Here is a 23,182-nt window from a genome sequence, read left to right on the forward strand (position 1 = left end):
TTGACTTTGTAGTGTCATTTCTATTTAACCTGAGAACGTATTTCAATTTTACAATTCCATAAGAGCCACAAGCCTAAGGTGGTAATATTTCGGTCTAGGTTCTTACATATTTAAGTGATATTATAGTAAAATTGATTTTAGGTGGTCTACAGCATTTTTCTCCTTTTACAAAGGCTCAGAATCAGAGAAACAAAGGGGGCCGTGGACTTTCGTGCCCACCAGCCCAAATTGGTACCCTAGACATGGGTCAGGCCCTTTGCTCACCCTTAAAATGGAGCTAGTCACTCCTCTGTCCCACTGCCCACCCCAACAAAACAAATTCTCTACGGGGATTTGATGGATGGTGTTGCTAATAGGCCAGCCTCCATCCCGCTGGAAAAGGGCACTCAGTAAATGTAACTTCCCCTCTGTTTTCCCTCCCCTTTCACTGGAGAGATGGGTTCTTTTTTTATCAGCATTTTGTTTTGTTTTTCTTTTAACCTATGAGCATTAAAAGGTGAGTCAGGTCTTTACCATTCTGGAATTTTGAGCTTTCCAGTCAGGGTCACTGCATAGTCTGCAGGCCCAGTAGGAGATAAAGTTGTGGGGTCCTATTCCCAAAGCAGAGAAGAATGCTGTGAAATATACTGAAACAGAAGTCTTTTCTCTTCTTCCACAGTTTTTCTCCATCTGCCGTGATGGTTTATGTTTCCTACTTGATGCTGTGCCCCTTGGGGCACCTGACCACACTAAGCCCCATGGCTACAGAGTTTTTCCCTGCCTTTTCCTTGGGCCCTCTCTCCAGGCCATCCTGCAACATCCCAGCCATCCCTATGTTTGTGCCTAGGGCCTGGCAGAGGCACTCGCTGGTTGGGATCAGGAGAAGGAGGAGGTTGGGCAGGACCTAGGGATCCAGAGGATGGAGAAGGAAGGCCAGGAACATGTCCCAAAGAGACAGTGGGACACTAGACCATGTATGAACCAACCTTGCAAGACCCAAGGCATGCTCCACTCGTGGTCCATCAGGTTTCATTTACAACACACACAGTCAAGATCATATTGCTAAGAGTTGCAAGACGGCAAGGACAGAATACTAAATTCTAAGAGCACCCCTTCTGAGGGCAGGGTTCTGTGCAACTTCATGACCAGAGATCCGTGAGGCCCATTCTGTTCCCGGTTACGGTGGCCAATAGCCATGCTTATGGTGATGGTTATTTCCTTAAGGTAGGGACTCTCCTAAGGACTGCACAGAAGTCTGAAAATTCATTTCACATATGAAAAGGCTTGCAACCAAATGGGAGGAAATAAAAGGGTTGAAGAAGGGCTGAGGGTGGCAGAAGCCACCTCCTACACGGAGCCCTCCTGAACCTCCACTACTTGGTGAATACCAGGCATGCTGTCAGCTGGCTCATCGCCGATCTGAGTAGGTCATGCACGGAGGCAGAGCTGGCTGGACCATGCAGGACAGAGAGCTCACACGGGGCGTGTTTTCCTCCTGCTGCACATGGAGCTGTGGTACAACTCTCATGGAAACTGCCACCATTTACATACCTGGGATTTCCCTTGATGCTCTGTATCGAAGTTGGGCTCCATTGATCCATTTTTGGCTGTTTAGTTTTCTGTTTTGTTTCCCTGCATTCTGTGGCTAAATATAAGATGATCCAGAACTTCTTCAAATATTCAATTCTGTTTAATCTTGCTTAGTCCCCCAAAAAGAAATCCAACGAAGTGCACGCTATTAACCACCAATGAGGCAAACGGAATTTTAGTCCAGAATCTTCTTCCCCCAGAGGGAAGACTTTGTAGCCCCAAGACCTAGTAAGGTGCAAGCACAGGGTAAGCACCCAATGCACGTCTGTCGGATGAATCACTGAGCGAATGAATACACTGATCTAGGGCTTTGGTGTCTGCTGTTGCCCAATTTCTTTCCCGTCACGATAACTCGGGAAAATAAGGAGAGCAGGTGTATTTCCCCATTGTGTGTATGAAGAAATTGAGGCTCCCGAGAGTTAAGTGCCTTGCCCAAAGTTATAGAGCTGGTATCAGAACGTTGGATGTTTTGCTTCTCAAGTGAACAGAGCAAAATTCCACCGTCAGCCTGATCTAGGATGGCTGTGCCCACAGCCTACTTTTCTTACAAGGCAAACTGGCTGGTATCTTGTAAGTTTGGGCTTATTTATTTTGTCCTGTAAGTTTTGCCCTTCTGATGAGCCAGGACACATGTGGGGTGATCATGTTTCATTAGTTAGAAATGATGGTGAGCCCTCTCAAAAATAAACAATCATTGAAAAAAAAATTTTTTTAAGGGGTGCCTGGGTGGCTCAGTCAGTTGAGTGTCTGACTTCCGCTCAGGTCATGATCTCAGGGTTCGTGAGTTCGAGCCCCACGTCGGGCTCTGCTGACAGCTCAGAGCCTGGAGCCTGTTTCGGATTCTGTGCCTCCCTCTTTCTCTATCCCTCCCCCACTTGTACACTGTCTGTCTGTCTTTCTCTCTCTCAAAAATAAATAAACATTAAAAAAATTTTTAAAAAAAGAAATGGTGAGCCAACAAAAGTAATGCTTTAAGGTCATCATCAAAAAGGCAGTTTTTAAAGGACATAATTAACTATGGACTTGTCTCTCCACAACGTCCTAATGCAGCAGCCACCAGAAAGGGCCCCATGTCTAAGAAGCACATGCCTACAGAGGTAGGACAGGGCAAAATGGGGATTATATACCCAAGTTCTAGAACTAAACACACTGGAATTCCTGCTCTGCTACTTTTTAAGTGGGTGATTTTGGGGGAAATCACTTACTCTCTCTTGGCCTCAGTTTCTCATATGTGAAATCGAGGTCATAAAAGAGAAAAGTTGGAAGCGTGTTGTGAGCTAGTGCTGGTAAATCGCTTAGCCAGTCCGCGGCATGTGGCAAGGGAATAATGTGCATTATCTTGTGCTAGTGAAGGCAGGTAGGTGACTGCTGGAAGGAAGGGCGAGCATTGCATTTAGACACAGATTAATTGGTGAATGATTCTCCTCACATACAGGTCATGGCGCATAGGTGTGAGAACATTAAGAGGTTAAATTCCCTTGCCCTGATGGCTAAACACTAAGTTAAATGTATCAACCCAAGTGGAATCAAGGGCAAAGTTAGTGTAATTTTAAGCCCACCATGATTTGCTGCTCTGTGTTTTGCAAGACTCAGCCGTAAGGCATTCAACTTGCCCCTAGATCTCAAAACACAAGTCCTGCTGTGTTTCTTTTCTTTCTGTCTTCGAAAAATCAAAGTTGTTTTCTGGCCCCTTGAAAGACCATTTCAGAAAGTAAGGCTGAGATTGAGAAAGAAAAATCTTTATGTTATTTTTTTGCTAAATTCATCCCCAACTGTGACTGGAGATTTCACTGAAAACAAAAGGCCTCCAGATCATTTCTAAGAGGAAATTACTCCAGGCTTCTGTTTTCTTAAATGTATGCATGAGATAGAATCTCTTCCTACAACTTCTGAATGCATGATTGCCTTGCGATCGTTCTCATATTCAAACACAGAAAGCTCTTACTCCTTGTTTAGTTTTCCTCTTTCGAGCGATCAGGTCACAGGGATGGTTAAAAGAGGATGGCGAGGGCCACCCAGCAATCTTGAGACAAGTGGCATGGAACTGACACTTTTAGATCCACTCTTCCTACAAGCCTGGCTGTAGCTACACGTGTGAGCCCAGTATTACCGTCACAAGTACACCTCCATGCAAACTCAGGCCTCACGGTGACTTTAGAATTAATTTGCTTATTTCTGCTGTGTGAAGAACAAATAAAACTATCCAAACCTTCAGTCCCATTGTTTTCCTTTAGCGATAAAACCTGCTCACGGGTACCTACGTCTAAGGGCCCATTTGATTAATGTTAAATCTCTAAATAGTAAGAAACACTGGAGTATCTGGGGAAAGGACACACTGATTTAAAAGGATGTTTTGTGATTCACTCAGTATCAACAGATATTGAGAACCTTCTGCTGTCCTAGGCTTTGGGCGTGGAGCCACGAACAAGGCAGACACTGTCCCTTCCCTCCAGGACTCTCAGGTTAATGGGGGAGACAGTAAACAGATTTTTTAGGAAACACATTTTCGAGGAGCGCCTGGGTGGCTCAGTTGGTTGAGCGGCCGACTTCAGCTCAGGTCATGATCTCACAGTCCATGAGTTCCAGCCCCGCGTTGGGCTCTGTGCTGGCAGCTCGGAGCCTGGAGCCTGCTTTGGATTCTGTGTCTCCCTCTCTCTCTGCTCCTCCCCTGCTTGTGCTCTATCTCTCTCTCTCTCTCAAAAATAAATAAATGTTAAAAAAAAATTTTTAAAAAAGGAAACACATTTTGGAGACCTATGTGTCAAAACAAGCAAACAGAGCAGCAGCTGGTACGATTTAGCACCTAAGTCTTCTTATGAAGGAGGAACATGCGTTGCCATATCACGATAATTGGGAATTAACTTAAACTTGAGACCCAGTTTCTTCATCGGTAAAATGAGAGTGATTCTACTTACAGGTCTGTGGTAATGCTCAGATGGTGAGCCTCAAATCTGCATGGTGAGCATTATGTTGGTTTGCAAATTTTGATGATATGAGCATTTATTGAGTTGCTATTTTGTATCATGCCGTAAACACAGCATTTTAACAGAAAATATCACAGCCAAACTTCACAGGACAGCGCCACGAAATTAGAACAACCTCAAATGGAAGAGTCTAGTACTGAGAACTGGTTTCACACAGGCTTGTTGTCTTGGTAGGAATACAAGATTAAAGTAAGCAAATTAGGGGGCTCCTGGCTGACTTAGTTAATCTAGACTGCGACTCTTGATCTCAAGGTTCTGAGTTTGAGCCCCACATTGGGTGTAGAGATTACTTTAAAAAATTGAATACATACATACATACATACTCCCCAATCAAATCAAGCTATTAACTTTTTCTTTCCCACATCCACTAAAATTGGTATTTCTTCATCTCTAGCTCTGTTTATTTATCAAGGATGTTGGAATTAAACCAGTTCTAATTTTGAGAGTTCTCTTTTAAAGGAAATGTTGATCCTCTTTGCTTCATACTTGAAAGCCTAAGAGTCCACTAAGATTTAAAAAATCAATTTAAAGTTAATACAGAGAAGCCTTAATAAATGGCTCAACTTTTTAAAGCCTGTGAATCCTTTTGATGGTCGGTGAATCACTTCATTTCAATTAACGTGGGAGAGAGAAACAGGGGAATTTAGAATGTGGCCACAGTTAGGACTTGGCCCACATCAATAATGACATTGTCTTACTCAACGTGTTTTTTACGCTGTGTGTCTGAGTCTTCGCCCTTGTAATCATAGATACAAACAAGTTTTTACTTTTCAACTTAGATTATCAGTTAAATCACCTTTGAACAAGCAGTCAGGTGGTGTTCTATCTCACACAACATCAGCAAAATTTTGACGAGGCTACTTGGCTGCCAAGGGAGAAGAGTCGGAGAGGGGGAAAAAAAGCCGCAATCTTTGCATGGTCATTAAGAACGTCCAGGGTCTCCTCAACTACCCTCTCCTTCGTTCTGCCATTGTTACGTTCTAAACAAATTACATCCTACACCCACATGCACACGCACACAGGTGCACACACAATGTCTCCGTGCACTTCAAATTTAATAGACATAATTGCGTATTCATGTTTTAGAATATAGTTTCCTAAGCCTATACTTTAGAGTATCAAGTTTTCTATGTATTCTACCTCCCAGAACCTTATTCTTCAAGTTTCAGCTCAAAAGTTAGATCTCAGTGAGACCTTCTCTGATCTCCCCCAAAGACAGGTGGAATTGCTTCAGATTCTCTACCTCCCTGTTCATAGATGCCTGCCCTCCAGGGTGCTGGCGACGGGATGCTGCCACAGATAGCCTGCATTATGGTTCAGACCAAAAATAAGCCACTGCCTGGTATCCAGGAGCAGATTGACTAGAGTTAATGATACATGTTAACTAGACTGTGGCAGAACAGCATTGATTAGAGGTACCTCACCAAATTAATCCTCATACTGATGGATTCACCACCACCACCACCAACCCCCCCACCCCCAAGGTCATCAAGAACCCAGGGTGATTCGCTCTCTCTGTTTGGACTTTCACGAATTCAAAGCCGTAATTTTAAGCTCAGAAGCAACTGTAGGGTAAGGCCCAACACACTCCCACAAATGGCAGCATCCGTCTGCTTCCAAGCCTGCACCAACTCCCAGGGCAAGTGCTAACCAAATTCATTCTTGATCCCTAGTTCCTCCCACATCTACCATTGATTTTGCAAGTTTCTGGTAGTGAGGACTTGTACCAGTGGTTCCAAAGTTTGCTAAGTTTTGAATCTCACAGCCACAGCCCGGGCATCTGATAAAAGAGGGCCATAACTTTCAACTAGTCTGGGTAATATCAGCACTCACCTTCTCTTGACTTCAAAGAACTCCAACATTTTAAGAATTTGCTCATCAGAAGATGTTGGGTAAAACCAATTTTAGTTTGGGGGCGCCTGGGTGGCTCAGTTGGTTGAGCGACCCACTTCGGTTCAGGTCATGATCTCATGGTTTGGGAGTTCGAGCCCCATGTCGGGCTCTGTGCTGACAGCTGGGAGCCTGGAGCTTTCTTAGGATTCTGTCCCTCCCTTTCTCTCTGTCCCTCCCCTGTTCCCACTATGTCTCTTTCTCAAAAATAAATAAACGTTAAAAAAAACTTTTTTAATAAATAATAAAAAAAAAATTTAGTTCACCGGTTCTCAGAAGGGTTTTCAAACAGCGTTGTCATATGAAACTCACATTGCACCTCAAAAGTTCACCTTTCCTACATTCTATCATTAATCGCAGACGCTGTCTTTTGCCTTCATGACATCTCTCTTCCTCTTATCTTCCTTATCACTTGTTGAATACCACAAGCTCACTCATCTCACACCACTTACTGTATTTGGTGATTAATTCCTATTCTAGTCTGTCTTTCATGACAAAGTACTGGCAGACATGAGCTTACCCAGAAACTTCTCTAGAGCTAGAGCTGCATGAAAACCCAGGAAGGTCTTTGTCTCTGACTTTGATGGATCTTGGCCTCGCATCTCTTGAAGAGTTGCTTTATTCCAATCTTCCCGTTGATAAATCAGAATGACGTGTCCCAGTGTAAATTTACTCTGGGTTCATGCCAGTTATTTCCTGGTCTGTTCTCCCGCATTTTCTTGCACATAAACTGCCTTTCTGACCCATGAAGGATTTGGGCTGAATATTGTTCTCCTATGACAGGAAAGTCCAATTCCCACTACTTTGGGGGTGTTAGACCACATGACTCCCTTGTATTGTTGGGCACCTAGATCTTTTTTCCAGACTAAAGAGAAGAACCTATCTCTGCTTTTTCCCCGTTGCTATTTCCGTGAATATCTTGCATTAGTATTTCTTTAGGGGCGTTTTGAATTGAATTTCTTCCCACGATCTTCTAGCTGACTTGTTAGAGTTCTAACAACCCAGCTTCTGATAGAGAACAACCAATCGGTTCTGGAAAACGGTCTATTTTTTAAACCTAGGACACCGTTTATAACACATCGGCATTTTGTGTACCACTAAGAAATGAAAACCTGTGATATGGCATTCAGATGCACTCTGAGCTCAGAGGTATTGAATTGCGAAATGTTTGCTTTTAAAATAAAAATCAATGGTGCATAGTGTTTACACGTATACTTTTTTCTTGTTATTTTGGTATTTTTAAATTTTTTAATTAGTTAATTATTTTAGAGAGAATGTGTCTGGGAGCGGGGGAGGGGCAGAGAGAGGGAGAGAGAGAATCTTAAGCTGACTCCACGCTCAGCATGGAGCCCCATGTGGGGCTTGATCCCATGACCAGGAGATCATGACCCGAGCTGAAATCAAGAGCTGGACGCCCAACCGACTGAGCCACCCAGGCTGCTCAATTTTGGTCTTTTTGAATGAGAAGAATATACGTAGGGTGCAAAATCCAAGAAGCACTGAAGGGTATAAACCTCACAGTCCTCCTTCGCCCCTTTCCTCCCTCCACTGCCCCAGAGGCTGCCACTCCTACCAGGTTCTTGTATATTTAGTTCTGTTGTTGCCACTATTAATTCTTTTTTTAAGGTCTTTGTAGAGATATAATGTCCATTTAGTAAAATTCGGTCTTCTAGTGTATCGTTGGATGAGTTCGGACGAAAGCATACGGTTCCTTATACTCCTTTGTCCTCACCCCCTCCCCAACCCCCAGCCTTTGGTCATCACTGGTCTGTCTTCTGTCTCTGTAGCCTTACCTGGCCCAAATGTCAGGTAGATGAGATCATACAGTCTACAGCCTTTTGTATTTGGCTTCTTTCACCCGGCCTCGTGCACGTGAGATTTACGCATGTTGCTGTGTATATCAGAAGCTCATTTCTTCCTATAAGTGTGTTTTCAAGGACAACTCTTCAGATGCTCTCTTAACCTAAGTTGTTCCCAGTGGATCTGTGAAAACTGTGGGGGTTTTTTTTCCGTCTAAAGTCACACAGCTTGAGCACTTCCCATTGTAGGGCCCACCAGTCACCCACCGTGCTAAACTCTTTGGCATAATTATATTTTAAAGTGTCCACAGCAGGAAAAGTGCTACCTTTTGAGAACCCGAGAAGCAAAGACTGGCTTTTAAGGAAATGTTTTCCGCCCTTTTTTTTTCTAAGAATATTCTTGATGTAACCTTGGGTCCAGGGTAGGCTCCAGGATGTGAATGAAGGACCCAAACAAGGCTTGCACATAAAAGTATTTTCTCCAATTATGTTTCTTCTCTACCTCTTTTTTTTTTAATTTTTTTAATGTTTTTATATATTTTTGAGACAGAGAGAGACAGAGCATGAATGGGGGAGGGTCAGAGAGAGGGGGAGACACAGAATCCGAAGCAGGCTCCAGGCTCTGAGCTGTCAGCACAGAGCCCGACGCGGGGCTTGAACTCACGGACTGTGAGATTGTGACCTGAGCCGAAGTCGGACGCTTATCCGACTGAGCCACCCAGGCGCCCCTCTACCTCTTTTTTTAAAATCTCTGCTCCTCTCTCTCTCTTCCTCCTCTCTCTCTCCCCTTTGCTCTCTCTCCCTCCAGCCTCACGCTCTCTCTCTTTATCTCCCTCATTTTTTTTTTCTCTCTCTGTCCCTCTTTTTCCTGGCAGTGTCTTCCCGCCTGGAACAAACCAAACAGGCAACTAGTACTGTTCCATTGGGATAGCCTCAGAGTTTGTAAATATTTTTTTTTTTTCTGGATCAATTGCTGGCAATAAACAAACACAGTTAACATAGAGCGTGTTAAGCAGTGGTAACGCGCTGAAGAAAAACAAATCGAGAAAGAGGATGGGGAGCACCTGGGGAAAGGCAGTCCCTAAGCCCCTCACCGACAAGCCACGCAGGTATCTGTGGGAAGCAGATTCCAAACAGATGAAAGGGCCGGGGCCACAGCTCAGACACGCTGCTGTATCTCTTTCTGTTTCATTTTGCAGATCCTCTAATAGGTAAGATTTGGGGGAAAGTTTCTGACAACAGTAACTGTAAATCCTGAATATACTTTGGATCAAAAATAACCGTTTAACACAATAGAAATATCAAAGGCCACAAAAGCCCTACACTTTATCTTCACTGAAGTGGCTATAATTCTCTAGGACGATGACCTGGTCAGGTTCCTTTGAAGCAGCTCTAAATGACTACCTGTGACTCCAGCCTCTTGGGCTGCCTGGGGACACTGCTGACCCCACCTTATTTTTAGTTGAACCAAGGTTATTATGGATACACACACACACACACACACACACACACACACACACACACTGTACTTTGTGAATAACCCGCAAACTCTCGAATCAAAAAGTCAACTGGAAAGAATGCCTCGGGGTGTCCTATTGCAAAACCGAATAAAATGTGTTCAGGATTTACAGTTACTTTTGAAAGAGACAGTCTGGGATATACTTTCTGCTTTTCCCTCTCCTTTCTTGCTGTCACTTCTCTGAAATCTTTCCTGCTGCTCTGACTTGCCTCCACCATTGTCGAGTGATCCGAATGGAAGATCTTCAGCTGGACCTCGTAGTTTCACGACGGAGTTATTTTGGTAAGAAATTCCTCGATGGGTCTCCTGTTAGGCCCTACCACACTTGAGGTGCCTTTGAAATAAGCAACATTTTGCGTTCCTGAAAACCTCCATCTTGGGTAAAATTGTGCCCTAAAAATAACAGGCTTATGAAAGACAGTAGAGGTAAAGCACTCAGTGTCTGTGCAATTCTGTATACGGAGCAGTAACAAAAACAACGCTTTGAACCTGTAAAGGTGTCATGGACTTTCTTGGTGGCAGATGTTAAAGAAAAAACCAGCAGAGCAAACAGTTGGCAGCCATCGGATCCGATCATAGCTGCAGGGACAGAGACCAGGCCGGTGGAAGTGACCACTGCTAGGGTGGCTGAAAGAGTCACTGCAACCCATCTCTAGCCAAGAGCGGCACAGAGCAGGGGGCCCACAGCTTGGGAAAGCCTGAATGCAGGAACGTGTTTTTAATTTTCTTCAAGCATTGCCGAAAAAGGCTCCCTCCATGAGTGCCGTGGCCAAGTTAAGAGCTTTTCCTTTCCTGTGCAAGGTTATCACTCTAATCTTTTGGGGGGTTTTCTTTGGCCTCCCTTTGTTCAGGAACATCTGTGTCTGAGCAAACGTGAATTTTTTGTCACCCTGGTAGATTTGCCTGTCTGCCTTTTATTCGTGAGCTTTTGCACGTTACGAAACCAAACACATTGTGGGGGAACAGACTCTACTTGACCGATTAGAAATTGGATTCTCTTGGGGGGGCCTGGGGGGGCTCAGTCAGTGGAGCATCTGACTCTTGATTTCCGCTCAGATCCTGGTCTCACGGTTGTTGAGATCGAGCCCCACATGGGGCTCTGTGCTGACAGTGCGGAGCCTTCTTGGGATTCTCTTTCCCTCTCTCTCTCTCTGCTTGCCCCCCACCCCAAAATAAATAAGTAAACTTTTAAGAAAAAGGAGAAAGAAACTGGGTTCTCTTCAGTTGGCAAGAAGATTAGGCTGTCGGCTGGGCCTCAGCCTCACCACTAACAGAATAGGAATGGCAGGCAATAACAGGTCCCCTGTATCTCGTGCTTTCCATGGGCCAGGCACTTCATGAACGCTTTGTAAATATTATCATATGGAATCATCAGGGTGGTCCTAAGTGAGGGAAATGTCCATCCCCATCTACACATGGCAAAACCAGATGGAGGGAAGTTGGGTGACTTGGCTAATGTCCCATACCCAGCCGGGAATGCAGGACTCACAACTCATTTCCAAACCTCATGCTCTTAACCATCTCTTCCCTGATTCTATGAACGTTGAGTTGAGTCTTGAAATTCCTGTTGATTCAAAAACTGATTTGATACCAGGAGGAAACTACAAAACTCTTCTCTGGACGATCAAAACGTGTCATCTGTGTGCCTTTTGCTTCTGGTTCTCATTCTCTGTGCCCCAAAGGGACAGCTATCCAATCTTCAGAGCCCATGTTGTGCCATGAGAGGAGTGTGCTCAACGCATTGCTTGCTGCTATATTTTGCTAAACGCACTACAAACTGAATGCCAGGAAGGGTTCTAGAAGGCTGACAGACCAGACGGGGGACATGGGGTAAGATGCCAGGTAGACAAACAATGGGAAGGTTTAAAACAGCAAATTGTTCTTTGCCTTTGCTTATATGTTACATTGAAAACAACACAGGGGCGCGTGGGTGGCTCAGTAGGTTAGGCGTTAGGCTTCGGCTGGGTCATGATCTCACGGCTGGTGAGCTCAAGCCCCATGTCAGGTTCTGCGCTGACAGCTCAGATTCAGATTCTGCTTCAGATTCTGCATCACCCTCTTTGTCTCCCTCCCCTGCTTGCACTTTCTCTCTCTCTCTCTCTCTCAAAAATAAATATTTAGGGGCGCCTGGGTGGCGCAGTCGGTTAAGCGTCCGACTTCAGCCAGGTCACGATCTCGCGGTCCGGGAGTTCAAGCCCTGCGTCGGGCTCTGGGCTGATGGCTCAGAGCCTGGAGCCTGTTTCTGATTCTGTGTCTCCCTCTCTCTCTGCCCGTCCCCCGTTCATGCTTTGTCTCTCTCTGTCCCAAAAATAAATAAACGTTGAAAAAAAAAATTAAAAAATAAATAAATAAATAAATAAATAAATAAATAAATATTTAAAAAAACCATAATAATACCTTGGAAAAAAAGGAAACAACTGTCTCACAGTTCTGGAGGCTGGAGGTCTGAGCTATGTTTCCTCTACAATATGTAGGGGAACCCTTCCTTCCTCTTCTGACTTCTTGGTGTTCCTGGGCTTGCAGCCACACCTGCCAACCTCTGCCTCTGTTGTCACATGGTCTTCTCCCTGTGTCTCTGTCTTCACATGGTGGTTTTTTTTAAATTTTTTTTTTAACGTTTATTTATTTTTGAGACAGAGAGAGACAGAGCATGAACGGGGGAGGGGCAGAGAGAGAGGGAGACACAGAATCGGAAACAGGCTCCAGGCTCTGAGCCATCAGCTCAGAGCCTGACGCGGGGCTGGAACTCACGGACCACGAGATCGTGACCTGGCTGAAGTCGGCCGCTTAACCGACTGAGCCACCCAGGCGCCCCTCACATGGTGTTCTTTTTACAAGGCCACCAGTCCTACTGGATTAGGGGCCCACCCAACTTTCATGACTTCATTTTACCTGAAGTAATTATATCAGTAGCGTGATTCCACATTCCGAAGCAGTTCACGTTCTGGAGTCCTGGGAGTTAGGACTTTCACATATCTCTCTGCGGGACACAATTGAACCTGTAACACATCATTGATTCTTTTTTTTTTTTTTTTTTTTTTAAAGAAGTGGGTAAGTTGCTGAAATTTTCATGGTATGGAATAATGAGCCTGAGACATTTCTCCCTCCCTTATTAAATCATTTATTGATACCTCTATTACAAGTTCTGAAGTTCATTTGACAAGTGCTTTTAGAATTGCTTAAATATTTAGATGCAGTAACTACAAAAAGACATACCTTAAATCCCGGGGATGTGAGGAATCTGGAAATAAACACTACAGAGATCCATTCAGCGATGCAAAAATTAAGAAAATGAAAAATTAAGGAAAAAATGAGGAAAAATTATCAGGACAAATGGGATAATAGAAACGTTGCCACGGGAACACTAAGGGGTTCACCTTACCCCCTTCTTTCACCCCAGCAGCTGACTCTGTCTTCAGCATAAGCTGCCTTTCCGGAACATACTGTTCTTGTAACCCCCTGGCTTCCTGCTGCCATCAGAGTAGCAGGAATGACCAAAAAGTGCAAAAAGGAGGAAGAAAGAATCTTGAAGTGATGGCAGAAAATAACTGCACTAGACCGACGATTTTGCATATGCTTTGTAAAGTAGAAACCGAATTTAATGTAAAGACAAATACTGTAATATTCTACTATCCCTAACTCTTAAGAGAAGTGGCTCTAAATTAATTTATGTCTTTAGAATACCTCGAGTAATTTCTTTAGTCATTCCATCAGCTAATCATTCTGCACTTAACCGTATTCGTTTCTGTTTGCCCGTAGTTTATGGAGGCGTTTCAACAATGGCGTGTATACGGGATCCCTGGAAACTGGAAGCAGACATCAAGCGGTTGATGTCAAGGCTCATTGTCTCATCATGGGGAAAAGTTTCAGGAGACCAACACAATGTTTAATGAAGAAACGAAATACAAAATAATGACATTTCTCTTCTCAAATTAAAAATTCTCATCGTCGTAGCTCAACGTAACATTCTTTAAAATCTTGGAAATTCGTCAATAACCTAGAAGTTACAAAGGAGACGAAGCCAAAGGAATCCATAATCTCACTTCATCTCGGCATCTCTGTTCTCCTTCTCTGTCTCTATATCCATCTGCTTATGGACAGGTAGAAAGGTATGAATATCCATTCCTATTCCTATAGGGTTCTTCCATTTGCTTTGTTTTACCCTTTAAATCTTGACTATGATTTTCTTTAAATGCTTCAATATCTTGTCAGCTTAAAAAGAGGAGTTATGGAAAAAACCCAAAGAGTTTGGAGAGAGAGATGCTAGAGTCTATGTCCGATTCCCTCTGACCCGAGCTTTCTCTTTTACCCTGCGAATGCTGTGTACGTTTGTCTATTCTCTTTTCTCTTTCTTAGGACTGCTTTTCTCTTAAGACTCATTAAGACATTAAGACACTAATTTACGCTTTTTTTTTTTTTTTTGGTCCTGAGATAAATGTGCAGGACTGATGTAATGTGTTACTTTCTTCTCCATCAGGTGTAAGCAACGGAAAGATCCTGATTTAACATTTGTTTACAGAGCACCTTGTAACATATTCTCTTATTTAATCATTATCACAGCTCCAGGGGTTAGATTTCTTTATCCTCTTCGTTCACTGTTCAGGTAGCAATTATAGACTTACTCATTCCTGAACAGACAGCTATACAGAAAAAAACTTTACACTGTCCATCTTTGGTTATGTCTTACAAAATTGCACTTTAAGACCAGCCCAAAGTGTAGGCAGTAATATAATCAAGATTGAGCATTCTTAAACTTTTCCTGTAACACCGTGATTCAAAGATGGGACAGAGAAAGTTCACTACCTCATCCTCATTAGCTTTTCCTTATTTTCCTAGATGTCAGTGTACAAATTTATTCCGGTAAATGGTTCTCTTAACGTTTGAATACAAATCATTATTTTTCTTCGTAAGCAATTATAGAAAATTCAGAATCATAAATTTAAAAAGGAAAGAGAGTAAATGTATAATGTCCACAGTCTCACCACCTAGATAAGTGAAATGTTAACAGTAGGCAAATGTATTTGAAAATCCTTAATAGGAATGTGTGTGTTAACTATCCATCCATTATTGTTTCAAAATAGTTTATTTTCAAATAATATGCATTCAATAATTTGCATGTCAGTAAATAAATATCTGCGCTATCATTCTCACCGAATATTACTCCATTATACATGTTACAGAATTTATCAATTATTTGCTTCTTAAAAAATATAAGATATTTTACATCAGAGCTGGGCATGGGTAAGCAGTACGGTATGAGAAAAAGAGAATGGGCAAAGATATTTTATTTTTTTATTTTTATTTATTTATTTTTAATTTTTTACATCTTTATTTATTTTTGAGAGAGAGACAGAGTGTGAGCAGGTAAGGAGCAGAGAAAGAAGGACACATGGAATCCAGAGCAGGCTCCAGGCCCCGAGCCATCAGCACAGAGCCCGATGCGGGGCTCGAACTCACAAACCGTGAGATCACGACCTGAGCCGAAGTCGGACGCTCAACCGACCGAGCCACCCAGGTTGCCCTTGGACAAAAATATTTTAAAGGAGAAGATGAAGGAGAAACGTAACAGAATTTCAAGCCTATGATTCACTTGCATGAAAGACCACTGAATGCGCTCTTCAAACAGAGCTGACGTTGAGGGCCGCAGGGTCTCTCTGTGTTGTGGTTGGTGCAAGTGTGATGCGGAGGGTGTCTGAAGCCAGGATTTGCCAAATACCTATGGTTCCCTTCCATGTACATCCATGTTCAAGACAATCCAGTGGGTAGTTTTCAGCCGCAGCTAGAAAAAAAAAAAAATGGGATGTGTTAGAAATAACAACATTTTGGTATTTTCTGAAATATTTGACAACTAAAAAATTCAACTCCGTTCTCAAGTATTTACCTTGTGCGCAACACTTGACATCACATCACTGTAGTCTCCACTGATGATAAATTATGGTAATCCCTTGCTCCCTCCAGCCCTGCCCTCCAAACTCTTACCATCTGAACTCCACAGCTAAAAAGAGTAGAAGGAATTTTTGGATACATTCCTTGCCATTCAAACAATTTCTGCTTCGTCTTCAAATTAAGTCAGGTAAAGCTGCCTCCCTTGCTAGTCAAACTTGTTAGCTGAGCATTTGCTACCTGAACTAGGAGTATATGGGTTGGAGATGTGTACATCAACCAGCTCCCAAATGCATATTCATGGGGGAGGAGGAAGGCTGGAGCAAAACAGTGTAGATTTGAGGGAGGTTAGTAGATCTCTTTGTTTCAGTGTGATTTGGTGAGGGATTATAAATTAGGGAAATGATGTATCTGTAAGAAAGTTGAGAAATGACTTGGCAAATGGGAATGAGGAAGGAAATGTACGGAGCAGAGAAACTTTGGGATCATGTTCAGCTCACAAGATCCTTTCTACTTACTCTTTAATGAAATGAGTTTAGAATTTCTTACTTTTCTTCCTCCCCTTCCTGCTCTTGTGTCTTCTTTTTGTCTGTCCATTTATTTATCGGATAATTTAAGTAACAATTCTGATCATTGTGTCTGCATAGCACTTTATTATCTCAATGCTTCGCTCAACCAGAGGCATAAATGAAAGCAAGGCAGCTAATGAAACCAGAATTCGCTTCATAAACAGGGAAACATCTGGAAGACTTTGGGTATTATTTTGCTTCTTCAGCTGGGGGTTTGTTTGCCCTTTGCTTCTGATCTGCTCCTAGATTTTCACATATGAGACAAAAAATACTTTGACTAAAGCAATGTTTCCCAACCTTGCTGGATTATGAGTGTCGCCTGGGAACAACTTGTTAAATGCACAGATCCAGACATCACTGAATCAGAATTTCTAGGGAATTGGCTGGGAAATGTGTGTTTTTAACAAGGGTCCCAGATGATTCTCATGATTAGACAAGTTCAGGGCTCACTGGACTAAGATGTGGACTTTTGTGACCTGATTTAAAAACAAGTCTATCCATGAGTCAACAGCACCGAGCCCACAGCATGTGTAAGACATGAACAACTCAATAAATTTGCCCCAGGACCTGAGACCTTCACTGACATCCTTAACTTTGGCACTGCTATTTACAAGGTCTAGTATCCATCAGTGATATAAACTGCCTATTCCCTATCCCGCTCCAAAAGATTCTAAATCTGGGGGAGCTCTGGGGGAGGACAAAGAACACTTTGAGAAGTACTGATAAATCAATGTCATTCATCATCTCTGCTTGAAGGCCAGCCTTAATGTAACACAATTGTTCTCAGTTATCTCTTCCTCCTTCCCTCCACTCACCTCTCTCTCTCTCTCTCTCTCTCTCTCCCTCTCTCCATCTTACTCTTTATAAGGCCGGAGGTGGCCTTAAATTACCTCCCAAGGGCTTGGAAGCTCAGGCCCCATCCTTTCTCCCAGCGTTTCAATCCTTCTCACCATTTTAGAGTGCAAACTCTCAGATGATCCCTTCTGCCATCTATAGGCCCAGGTCTCCTTAAATTTCTCCAGTCAATCAAGATATCTCCCTCAAACTTCAGATATTTTCATTTGCAAAGAAAGCATCTAGATATTTGCCACCTGGCTATCCAAGGAGTACTTAAACATTTGGAAGTTTAAACCATAAGCTCTCATGCTGTGACTTATCCACTCACATGTCCAAGCAGACCCTGGACGCTGTTCTCAAGTCCTCATCTCCCTCTACCTTTTCATCAACATCACATCTATAAGCGACCCCTGTCACTTCTCTATCCAGCACCCCCACTGTCATTGTCCAGATTCTAACACCGTTTCCTGGATTTCTTCCTCCCACAAAACAAAACGACAAACTAGCTAACAAATCCTTCTCCCACCTCTGGTTTCCCCATCCCAGCAAATGGTGCTACCATCCGTTCCAGAATCTCAGGGGGAAAATATTTGGAGTCTACCTCCTTTCTATTCCTACCTGCATCTGATCCGCAAGCCAGTTCTCCGAAACCCACCTTCAAAATAGATCCAAGATCTGAGCATTTCTCCCTCTCTCCATTGTACCACACTGGTCTTAGCCACATCGGATTTTGCCTCAAATACCGCAGTGACTTCCTTGCTTTTTTGCCCTTGCCACCACCTGGTTACCATTCTCTATAACATAACCAGAGTGATCATCCTGAAGTGTATTGTATCATTCCCCTGCAGTGGCTTTCCACTCAGACTAAAATCCAATCTCCTTTTATGGTCTCCTAGATCCTGCATTATCTCATGGTGCCTGCCTCTCCACGCTCATTTCCTACCCATGACCCTCTCCCCATCTTCTCTGCCCCAGCCACACACTATCCTAGAAATATGATCATCTATGGATTTGAGATATTTGACGATTTCAACAATGTCAAACTAATTCACCATAAATGCACATTTGAAATGCAAATCCACTTGTCTGGGTAAAAAGAAGACTCTTTAACCAATCTCCAAAACTGTTGAAAGAACATCTTTAGAAAAACACTAGTGACACATAAATTGAGATACAGTATATCTAAGATGAAAGTAAATAAACATATTTCCAAGAACAATTTTGTTTTTTTAAGTTCACACCATGAATACAAAGACTTAAATTTTGACTTAATCTCTAGGAGTACGTATCGTTTTAATTTTTCAAGACAGAATTCGCTTTTTAAAAATTGTTAGGAAAGTAAATACCTCCAAAATTTTATCATTACTCTCAGCACTGCATTTCACTCTCAAACTGTTTGGGTTTGCACAATACATTACAAGAGTGTCATGGTACTGAGAGAGCAAGAGGAAGAGAGAACCGTTGGCCCAGTTGTGATCATGTGACATTCGCCAGCACGCACTACTCATACTGGGAGACATCGCTCGTTTATCAAGATAAAATTTATTAGAAATGTTCGCTCGTCTTGCGGAACACTCGCAGAACAAGTTGCTCGCCATCCGAGGTTTCACTGGAAAGGGATTTTCAGCACATGACTGTTCAGGTTGTCCAGTAGTCGCCAATTCGCAATCTCTTTAGAGAAACCAACAATATACTTGAGATCAGCTGACTCACTTTCTTAGCACAGAGGCCTAGTATTACCACGACCTTCAAGGGCAACTTCTGGCCAGATGAAGGAATTTGCATGGGTGTATGTTAAACCCAGTCACCATAACCAGTGGGATTTTCCATGGGTATGATGTGATCATGTAATAAGTAAATACTAACATTTGGAAAATGATCATGATTTGATGAGGCTATAAACAGCACCCGTTAAGAGCCAGGGTGTTGTAATTAGGCAGTTGTGACTTCTCTACCTCAACTACCCACCCAAATAAGGAACTAACTACATTCCCTTATGCCAACCTCACTACGCCTCAGTTCTCTCTTCTGCGAAATGGAAGAATAATTGCCTTTCCTCCTGAGGGCCGTGTGAGCATTAAATGAGATGTTACATTTAGACCGCTTAGTTTAGGACCTGGCACACAGCATTTCTTAAAGAAGCCCCAGATGGTGTAGAGTGACCATGTTACCTCAGTGATTTGCATAAAATCATTCTTTTTGGTGTTTTTCTCTACTTTGTTACTGTCAGATCTTATTATGGTTGCTCTACATTCTAGAACTCCAAGACCATCCAAATCCCAAGTACTATTCTTATCAATGTGATCATTTTTGTAGAGAAAAAATGTATTTTAAAATTCTCCACATCACCTTTTTAAAAAAATTTTTAATGTCTATTTACTGATTTTTGAGAGAGAAAGAGAGAGCGAACAGGGGAGGGGCAGAGGGGGAGACAGAATCCCAAGCAGGCTCCGTGCTGTAAGCACAGAGCCCAACGTGGGGCTCGAACGCCCGAACCATGAGATTATGACCTGAACCGAAACCCAGAGTCGGACACTTAACCGACTGAGCCACCTGGGTGCCCTATTCACATGACCGGTTTCTAAGGTGAGTGTATATACCCGGGGTGTAGCAAAGATGTTCCACTTGAACGAACAAAGAGAGATTAGAGTTTCTGTATCAATTTTCCTTCTTCTGTATTTGATTTTTGTATTAGTGCGATTGGATGTGTACAGAATTTGTAAGCACACATACGTTATTGGGGAGGTGTACTATTCTGGATGTACAATCAGAGAGTTTTGGAAGCCACTGTTCTGGAACAGGAATTAGCAAACGACAGCCCATGGGCAAAATCTGGCCCACAGCTTATTTTTATAAATAAAGTTTTATTAGAACATAGCCATCTCAATTTGTTTCCATATCTTCAGTGGCTGCTCCTGTGCCACAATGGTAGAGGTGAGTAGTCGAAACTGTGGCTACATAACCTACAAGCCGAAAATAATTACTTACTGACACTTAAGAGAAAGTGTTTGCCAACCCCTGCTGTAGACAGTGGTTTTAGAGGAGGAGGAAAATAATGCTCACCGCAACCTAGCTTTTATCACTTTTCACCCCAGTACTATCAGATCCATTAGCCAACTCCAGCAGGTTCATGATGTTTCCCAGCCCCTTACTACCCAGAGACTGGTTCCCAGACCAGCAGCAACAGTAGCGTCTGGGGGCCTGGTTCAAAATTCAGATGTCGCAGAATCTGCCATTGAGCAAGGCCCGCAGGAGATACACGTAGACGTTAAAATTTGAGAAACAGCAGGCTCACCTATGCAATTCTTAGGTCAAATACTAGCGGAATCCTTAGAAGCTAAGGATATTAATTTTGGACTTCTCATTGGACATATATTTGCTTCTGCTTTGCTCCGATGAACTGATTTGCCATATATAGAGAACCAGGGGAGCTGGCATGATCTGGCTCTCCTCCAGTTAACATTTATATATGGAAAGGCTAAGTCAGTTGTGTATAAGTTTTGGGGCCTCTCTCTTTTATCAAAAGCAAAACAAGGATCTTGCTCCTGAAGGTTAAACCACGGGGATGTGTTCAGTGATGGAGAAACACGCACTGAGGAAGGACTAGTGATCTCTGGATTTTGTCGTCCGGAATGTTTTGGCTTTGAAACCAAAATGATGACAGTTCCATAAGGTTAAAGACCAGTTCCCCCGCCCCCTCCACATCACAAAGAAGAAATGAATGGAGGATTCACTGAAGGAGCATGGTGCAGGACAGAATGTGCTCCCAAAGCAAGCAGGCTGGCATGCTGGGCCGGGCGGTCACACCCAAAAGTCCATCGGATCAGGCCCGCTATGCTTTCTGGGTCAGCGCTGGCCAACCTTTTCCTTCCTTGAGGTCCTGCCACAGGGTTTTCAGCTTTTCCTAATGAAGTATTAATGAGGTGGGTGTAATTTATTGAATAGGGCGAGGTAAACTCGCTGTGCCTGGAGCTGAGTTATGTTTCCTGAAGGGAGAAGCAAACTTATGAAATAAATCATTCCCTCTTTAATTAGCAGCTTTGGCTAGCCTACTTGAAGTGACGGAGCCAAACGGGAAAGTAAGCCAGCAATCAGTCAGAAACCCAAACACGGGTCTCATTTGCTGCTCACGGAGAGATTTATGCTGCTCGGGGTGAATGTGTCAGGGGACCCGAGTTAGTTACTTGGAGCACCACAATGAAATGCTCTCTTTCCGCCCCCGCTCTGGCTAAACCCCTGCCCCCTCCCCCCACCCCCCCAACAGGTTCCTTTACCTTCTCACGCCACTATTATGTTCCAAACGAAAACAGCCAGCCGGAGAGAAGAGGAACCCAATTAGCGCATCTTCCAACGTTTCGGGTCGACCTTCCTGTTCGCGGATCTGTACCAGTGGGTTTTCGTTCCAAGTGCTACTTTCTACTTTCTCGGCACAGAGCGCCTCTTCTTTGAAGTTAACAGCACGGGCCGCTTGCTGTTACCGGCGTCGAAGCCGGATGCGGAATGCTCCGTGTACGACGACACATGTCATTTCAGTACAGGTCAGCATTCAGCAGGGCTTGCTAGGGGGCACCAGGCCTGCACAAGAGGGATGCGAGAATGATTCTCTGAGGCAGGGGATCATAGGCGACGTTAGAGAAGAGGGAGAGTTGGTGAGGAAAAAGGACATAATTGGTCATGGAGAAATTTTCACTTTCCTGCCATCCTAGTCAGAGTCCCTTTACCTACTTTTCTCCATTTCACAACGTGGATCACACGCAGAAGCTCGGAAGAACACGGGCCCCGTTGCCTCCCCTCAGTAACTACCCTCACCCTAAAAACTCAGCAAGTTAAATGAGCCTGGTGTCGATCCTGATGTTTCACAGCGGAGCCCATTATATTTTTCCACGTGAGAGCCCACTCGTACCTTGAGACTTTGAGTTCCAGGTGGAACCTGGGCCTCCCAGGGTTCAAATCCACCTTCCGTGGCCAAAACTGGTTTCCTGTCTTGAACAAGAATGACGTAACAAGCTTGGTGGACATGCCTGGCCGAAACATTTTGATGAGCTTAAAAGGGAACCAATCAAAAACATATGGATTATATTTTCTTGAACATACCCGCGATTTTCACAGAAATGGATTTGTCCCCAAGCATTTTGTTCTCCAGAACTTTCTGTCTGGACTCCAAACCTTACCATGATGCCTGCCAGGGGCAGAGGGACGCTTGGCATTTGCGGGCCGACCATGCAGATTTTATTAGAATCTGTCATTTCTTTCTTGCTTCTTGTTTGAAGATTTTGTGAGGGTTCAGCCCAGATGAGCCCACTCTTAGCTTCTCAGATATGTCTCTCCCCAGATGGTCTCCCCCTGCCCTCCTCTCCACCCCCACCCCTTCCCCGCAGGCTGCTTGCTAGAAACTCAGAAGAAACAAAGACTTCTTGCACTCTGAATGGGAAAGGCTCGTTCCCCTAACCCAAGCCTCGAAGAGCAAAACTATCCCCTCCCCACGCCATTTTAGAAAGAAGAAAAGAAAAGGGATCTGAGAATTTTTCTCCTGCTACAGGGCTGTGAGGATGAAGTTTGTAGAGCTCATGTTTTCTCTTTACTTCCATCCTATTCACCTTTGCCAGCTAGTAAGACTTTGCATTCCTGGAACCCAAACCGCGATATTCCAGTCTCTTTGCTAAGCCTCCGTGTGGAAGAAAGAAACTGCTTTCCCAGAAGCCAAGGTCTTCTTGACTCCCGCTGCTTTGCCCACCTGCTGCCGAGAAGGCACAGGCCATTCGGCCGTGGGCGTGCCCTCTCTGAGCGGGAGGCGGGGGCTCATTTGAGGAAGAACAGACCACTAATAAATTGCATGGTCATTACCCTTTATGCATACTTGTTCTAATAGGTGTCGCAGATTCCTGCCTCCTAATAAGGAAGGGAAGTAGAAAAACACATAAATTCTCTCGAGGGAGTCAGACAGCCCCAAGCCACGTTCGACAGCTGCGAACGTTACCATGAGCACAAAAGCAAAACAGGGCTTAAAAGAGTGATACATTGCCAGCGATTCTGGCGCGATTTCCTTGGATCCAGACTATGTTTTGCACTGTTTCAGTTGAAGAGTAGCACTCCTGCCTGCCATATGTGATGGAATTTGGAGCTTAAATAAAC

At 43.6% G+C, this 23,182-nt stretch overlaps 1 long non-coding RNA gene across 1 annotated transcript; it reads right to left on the reverse strand.

Annotated features, from left to right (window-relative positions):
* Nucleotides 1-15,266: 15,266 nt before the first annotated feature.
* Nucleotides 15,267-22,788, reverse strand: LOC121014193 (uncharacterized). Its single transcript, XR_005783078.1, has 4 exons — nucleotides 22,648-22,788; nucleotides 21,954-22,093; nucleotides 21,325-21,625; nucleotides 15,267-15,540 (listed from the first exon to the last, which is right to left on the reverse strand). It is a non-coding gene; the product is annotated as an uncharacterized LOC121014193 (long non-coding RNA).
* Nucleotides 22,789-23,182: the final 394 nt, after the last annotated feature.

The sequence above is a fragment of the Herpailurus yagouaroundi genome, unplaced genomic scaffold (assembly GCF_014898765.1).
Source record: "Herpailurus yagouaroundi ecotype Mexico unplaced genomic scaffold, PumYag 201, whole genome shotgun sequence".
Classification (NCBI taxonomy): domain Eukaryota; kingdom Metazoa; phylum Chordata; class Mammalia; order Carnivora; family Felidae; genus Herpailurus; species Herpailurus yagouaroundi.